Here is a 7,432-nt window from a genome sequence, read left to right on the forward strand (position 1 = left end):
AGAATTGTTATTCAGTAGATGGCTCTAACCACTGTATTTTGTTGTGGCTCTAAGCATTGTATTTCGGTGTACAATTTCCTACTTGTGCTAAGTAATGTGCACGATAATTTTAGCAAGGGATCCCAAAAGTGAAAGCATGTACCAGCCTCCGGATCAAATACATATCAATATCTTCCCAATCAAGTTGGGATAGAATTCAAATCATACATACGGATGTACATGGACACATCAAGAACGTGAAGAAGCTTTTTTTGAGACGGAGGTAGTAGTTCGAACAATTTTATCCCATTTGGAAATTGAAAAATACAAATTTACAATAATTTATCCCAATTTGCGGCGTCGAACACGGTCGCGCAACGATGGGCAAGAAAGGCCGGGACGACGGGCGGGCTGAGGGTGGTCATCTGCGCCATCAAACGTTGAAGCGATGTTATCGGCGATGGCTTCAATGTTCGTGGCATCGATGACCAGTGTCCGAACCGCCGCTGTCTTGGTGTTCTTCATCAGCGACGGATCTGCGGAGGGCTGGATCGGCGGCTTTGCAGCGCGGTTGTAGACGATGGCTTCAATCGTCTTGGCATCGATTCGCACTCTCGGCACCGGAAGTGAGACATCAACGAGCTCCGACATTGAAGGCTGGGTGCAGCGCCGTCGAAGCGATGTTGTAGGCGATGGCTTCAATGTTCGTGGCATCGATGACCACGCGTCGGCACGGCCGCCGTCTTGGTGTTCTTCATCATTCAACGGATCTGAGAATAGAATCGAAAGTGAGACGAGAGAGAGACATTTCAACTATTTACGACGGTTAGATCCTCACCGGCACTCTTAGATCCACGGCGCACGCACGGTTAGATGCACGCCGCCGCACGCATGCGGTTAGATCCGCGCCGCCGCCACGCCGACGCACGCACGGTTAGATCCGCGCCGCCGCCACGCCGCCGCACGCACGGCTAGATCCGCGCCGCCGCACGCCGCCGCGCACGCACGGTTAGATCTGCGCGCCGCCGCACGCCGCCGCACGCACGGTTAGATCCGCGCCGCCGCGACCGCCGTAGTAAGAGAGGAAATACGAGAGAGGAGGATGCGACTGGAATATGCGACTGCCAGGGTTGGTAGGTATGTGCTCTGCTCTTGTCTCCGTATGCGTCCATCGTGGTAGAGAGAGAGAGATACAGGCCGTCCGATCATAAATGATCGAACGGTGCAAGCGTTCGTTGAGCTTTCAACTAACCAAGATCCGTGTGACATACATCTCGACCAATCAGAGATCAGCCAGTGAGTACAAGTTAGGAAAACTGAGTAGAACTAAGAGGGGGAAAAGTGAGGAAATGTTTATCGGAAGGGCAAAACTGAGTATGATCGAGTAAAACAAGTGGGCCCGGAGGGAAAGCTGAGTAATACTAAGTAAAACAGGGGCACCCAAATAATAAACGGACTAAGGGAAATTGAAGCTTTTGGCATAAAAATTGTAAAATTGTGTTATTTGAACAATATATTACATTTTGGCCGACTAGATATTGTTTGCAACTCAAAGATACACAAGTGTGACGAATTTGGACTCATTTGGACAAAGTTTGTAAGCATAGTGGGTATTTGGGAGGTGTATTGAGCGAAAGCCACTGCATCTTCATATCTAGTAGCTCATGGACTAGGAAGTGGTTTTGAAGCTTTTGGCATAAAAACTTCATATCTCTATATTTCCTTTTCCATTATTATTTCTCTAGGTTGTAGGTAACATAACAAGGCTCCATGGGAAGGTTCCACCATGTTTTGAATTATTTTGAATTGAACCCTAAAACCCTAAAACCCTAAAACCCTAAAACCCTAAAACCCTAAAATGATAAATGTGGCTTAAATGTGGCATACAAATTGTTCATACAAATTCAAATTGTTCAACACAAAGGGATCCCCAATACAAAGGGAACCACAATACAAATTGTTCATACAAATTCAAATTGTTCAACACAAAGGCATCCCCAATACAAATTGTTCAACACAAAGGGATCCCCAATACAAAGGGAACCACAATACAAATTGTTCATACAAATTCAAATTAGTTGTTCAGAATAAAATCTTTCTCTTGCTCCTGGTGTGACTCGCCGGGGCCACCACCTTACTCCGGGTAACCCTACCGGGGATATTACCGGTGTCTACCTTCCTTTTGCCCTCTTTCTTGTTCTTCTTCTTCTGCAAAGCTTGTGCTTTTTCTTCTGCCATGTACTCTTCGAAGTTAGCATCTATCATGGCCTTACTACATTCGAGGCATTCTTGACTATACTGTTCCCTCTCCTCTAGACTCATCGGTTGAAGCCATTCTACATCCATCTGTTCCCTCTGCTCTCGATCCATCGGTTCAATCTCCTCATGTTCAATTGCTGCTTCAATCTCCTCTGCATTTGCTGCTTCAATCTCCTCATGTTGAACTGCTGCTTCTATCTCCTCTGCATTTGCTGCTTCAATCACCTCCTGTTGAATTGTTGCTTCAATCTCAAGTTGAATTGCTGCTTCATTCTCCTCTGCATTTTCTGCTCCCGCCTGATCTTCCATTCCAAAAGCTGGGTCAACTCCATTTTTACAAAGCCTAGCAATGTGTCCAGGGATTCCACAACGTTTGCACTTACGTTTTCGAATCGGTGCACCACCCTCTGCACTAGCTCTGATCCTATTCTTCCTCGGCCTACCTGCCGGTCTAGTCAATACTTGGAGAGTACGAGTTTGAAGCCTGGATCGACTTTCATCCATTGGTCTTTTCCCAACAAGGTAGGAACATTCATAGCATATGCAGCCCTAAATTTGGCAACGGAGAAATACTCGACACATACCGATCATCTTCACCATCTTCACCCCCTATAACACTCATGAAAAACAATGCGTGTATGCAGGGTATCCCACGGATCTGCCATCCCCTACAATGGCATGTCCTATCAACCAAACTCACTGGATACCTCCACTGCCTGTTTTGACTGTCAGTGTAGGTTACCTCAGCCTCCATTCCTTTTCTGACGCATTGCATCCTCAATTGTTTTGCCCTCTCATGCAAAGACTTAATCAAAGATGGGAGCATGAGATGGCCAACATAATTTCTTGATGCAATTCTTTGACCATGAATCGATCTTTATCATGATCATCTGCCTAATCTTATCAAATATTTGCCACGAGCATAAGCCCTTTCAATGACTTGACCTTTGAATTGAAACTCTCCGCAAGGTTACTTGTTACATAGTCTACCTTGCAAATTTCATTGAATTGGCTTCTTGACCACACCCTACCATGATGTTCATCCAAGTACTCCTTCACCCCGGGTTTTTGTTTATACAACACATCCAAATGAAATAGATGCTTCCTAGAGCTGCATGTGTATGAAGCTGGCCATAGGTTGTCGGTGAAAACTTTACCCTTGAATTTCTTTGTAAAATTCTGTACCAAGTGTCGCATACATTCCCTATGCTCCACTCCGTGGAATACTGCTTCTACCGCAGTCTCCAAACCTTTGCAAGCGTCCGTGTGGATAACAAGTCCTGGTGGATGACCTATAAGATCGCGCAAATTCTGCGGAAACCAAGTCCAACTTTCCCGTGACTCAACCTCCAAAACCCCATAAGCAACAGGGAACATCCAATTATGTCCATCAACTGCAGTAGCAGACAACTAGCTGTCCTTTAAACCTGCCATGAAGAGCTGATGCATCCACGGCCAAATAAGGCCCGCAACCGTCCAAAAAGCCTTTCCGGCAAGCTTTGAAACAAACAAAAGCCCTTCGAAACATTCCTTGTGCATTACCTTCCCGCTTTTCAATTTGTAGGGAAGCTGTATGCTTGTCTATCGCTACAACACCGCTCGGACTAGCCATCTCCACTTGACTTTGAAAGTGTAAAGCAACCGAAAGCTTTCATTCCATGGACCATTGATCTTGTCAAGAGCCATTTCCTTTGCATAGAACATCCTCATGTAAGGTACTTCCATTTTATACTTCTCAACCACCTTTTTTACGAGTGCTTTGTTGGACCAAGTGAAGGATCTTCTCTCGGCCAATCTAGGATTATATCCGCCAACCACCTAGTCTTCGCTAGCTTTGTTTTCAGCTACGGCTCTCCCCCTAGAGGTGGACACCTATGGATCTCCTTATTCTTCTTTACCTGAAACATAATGATAAGGGATGTCGGTAATAGATAACAAATTTTACACCTTGTGATCTAAATACACAAGCTGGTTGGCGTAGTACACGAACCAAGCTGCCTCGCGCATTGTGGATGCATGCAGCCTAAACCTACACCTTGGGTATGGGCATTTAATTGTGAACCTACCTGGCTCACTTTTAACAACCTCAAAATTATTCTTAGTGAGAATGTGATATGTAGTAATTGCATTACGGCAGTCCATCATCGTTTGAAACACGGTGCCTTCTACAAGCTGGGGATTCTCCCTGTTCCACTCAATTGTAGGCAAGTCTTCACCTTCGTAATCGGCTAAAATGAGGCTGTCATCATTCTCATTCTTCTCTTCATCATCAGTGTCATCAAATCTGGCACCAAAAGCAATATCTTCCATGTATTGATCCTCCATTGCACGCTTACTTGCATCGATCTACCAATTCAGGAAACATCAACTCATCCTCATCATCTTGAGGAGGCTGATCCTCAATGTCCGCATCGTCCTCCACATCGACCGTACGAACGATCCGGCTACCACTAGCACCGAGGACAGATGGTGCTTGCTATGGACCTACAAGGAGCGCCGCGGCTACACTCGTTAGAAGAGGCGGCGGCAGTAGAGAGACATGATGCCCGACCACCTGATGATGCCCCAGCACCAGAGAGAGATGATGCCCGGCCCCTGTCCACATGGATACGAATTTTACCGAACCGGCAAGAAGCATTCAAAGCAAAAAGAATTCCCAGATCGTCGTCGGAAATTAGTGGAACAAATCTTCCCTCCGTGTTGAAATATTCGAAATGAAGCTGCGTCGTAAGAGCTCCAGTGCATGCGAGCGCAGATGTTAGCTTTCAAATCCCTCAACGAGATGGTGGTTGCAACCACCGCAGGGAAGAAAAACCCATTCTTATAGCGTTTAGAATCACGCGTATAGCTAGAATCCAGCCTAGCCACCAGCCGAAAAGCCGTACTGGATCAATCCTATTCGAAAAGCAACGCGGTTAGTTGAGCAACAACGATTGGCGCTCAAAAACTGCCTACTGTTAATTCACATAGGCAGACGATGCTTACCCAGATGGAATCCATGCGTTAGATCCCTCCGATTCCCAATCTTCTCCGCGGTTGACGCGAACATTTGGCACACCAGATGGACATACAAACTCCACGAAAGGGGTAGATCCAGATCGGGTGGAGGCGGAGCCCTCTCCGCCTCCCGGTGGTGGTGGTGGGGACGGGGGCGGCTCGGCGGCGGACGACGCCATAAGGTAGGAGGGCAGGACGGCGTGGCGGCGGAGGGGCGGTGTGTGAGCTCCTCCAGTATCGGGCGGAGTGGAAAGCTTTGGGTGAGCTCCTCCAGTCAACAGTCAACACAGTTCGAAAGAAACGGTCAATTCAACACCAACGCGGCTCCCTAGCCGTCACCGGTAACGGTGAAGGCCTCCGACCGGACGGCAACCCTCCCGTCTGAGCGTCTGCGACGGGTTTCAAACTAGAGGGAGGGGAAAACTGAGGAAAAACTAAGGGGCTGGGGAAAACTGAGTACAACTAATGAACCAGGGGCACGAAAATAGAAATCCCTTGATATTAATGTGAGGGATCATCTTATAATGCTACCGTCGCGTTCTAAGCAAAATAAGATGCATAAAGGATTAACATCACATGCAATTCATATGTGATATGATATGGCCCTTTAGTCTTTGCGCCTTCGATCTTCATCTCCAAAGCACGGACATGATCTCCATCATCAACGGGCATGATCTCCATCATCGTCGTCGTAGCGTCAAGGTCCATGGCGCCGTCTTCATGGTTGTTCACCTCATGTAGCAACTATTACAACTACTTTGAAATACTACTCAACATGAAAATTAAAGACAACCATAAGGCTCCTGCCGGTTGCCACAATACAATAATGATCATCTCATACATATTCAACATCATATTATGGCCATATCACATCACCAAACCCTGCAAAAACAAGTTAGACGTCTCTAATTGGTTTGCATATTTTACGTGGTTTAGGGTTTTCGAGTAAGATCTAATCTACCTACGAACATGAACCACAACGGTGATACTAGTGTTGTCAATAGAAGAGTAAATTTAATCTTCACTATAGTAGGAGAGACAGACACCCGCAAAGCCTCTTATGCAATACAAGTTGCATGTCGAACGAGGAGCAAGTCTCATGAACGCGGTCATGTAAAGTTAGCCCGAGCCGCTTCATCCCACTATGCCACAAAGATGCAAAGTACTCAAACTAAAGACAACAAGAGCATCAACGCCCACAAAACCATTGTGTTCTACTCGTGCAACCATCTATGCATAGACACGGCTGATACCACTGTAGGGATTCGTTGCATAGAAAACAAAAAAATCCTACCGCGAGAACGCAATCCAAGCCAAGATGCAATCTAGAAGATGGGAGCAACGAGGGGATGAATGAGACTAACCCTTGAAGATTTCCAAAGCCTATAAGAGTAGGCTCTTATTGCTGCGGTAGACGATCACTTGCCGCTTGCAAAAGCGCGTAGAAGATCTTGATCACGGTGCCACGATCGGGCAGCACCTCCGTACTCGGTCACACGTTCGGTGTGGATGAAGACGACGTCCTTCTCCCTGTTCCAGCGGGCAGCGGAAGTAGTAGATCCTCCTAGGAATCCCGGTAGCACGACGGCATGGTGATGGTGGTGGTGGAGAACTCCGGCAGGGCTTCGCCTATGCGCTGCGGGAGTTTGTATGTGGAGGAGGAGAGGCTAGGGTTTGGGGTGAGGGGGACTTGGGCGCCAGCCTCAAGGGGTGCGGCCAAGGTGAAGGCTTGAGTGGCCGGCCCCCTCCCCTTGCTCCTCATTATATAGGTGGAACCCCCAAGAGTTGTAGTCCAAGTCTTCGAATAAGACCCCAACACATAAATTTGGCATAAGGTGGGAAACCTACCCAAGGTGGGACTCCTACTCAAGGTGGGAGTCCCACCCCTTCCTTGAGGGGGGTGGCCGGCCACCATGGGTGGAATCCACCTGGGATTCCTTCCCCTTAGGGCTGGTCGGCCATGCTAGTGGAGTCCCTCCGGGACTCCACCTTCCATAGTGCCTTTCTTCCGGATTTTTCTAGAACCTTCTAGAACCTGCCATAAATGCACCGGATCATTTCCAAACTTGGAATATGACTTCCTATATGTGAATCTTATTCTCCGGACCATTCCGGAACTCCTCGTGATGTCCTGGATCCCATCCGAGGCTCCGAACAAAACTTCGAACTCCATTCCATATTCCATATCTACTTAAAC

Source organism: Lolium rigidum, chromosome 2 (assembly GCF_022539505.1).
Source record: "Lolium rigidum isolate FL_2022 chromosome 2, APGP_CSIRO_Lrig_0.1, whole genome shotgun sequence".
Taxonomy (NCBI): Eukaryota; Viridiplantae; Streptophyta; class Magnoliopsida; order Poales; family Poaceae; genus Lolium; species Lolium rigidum.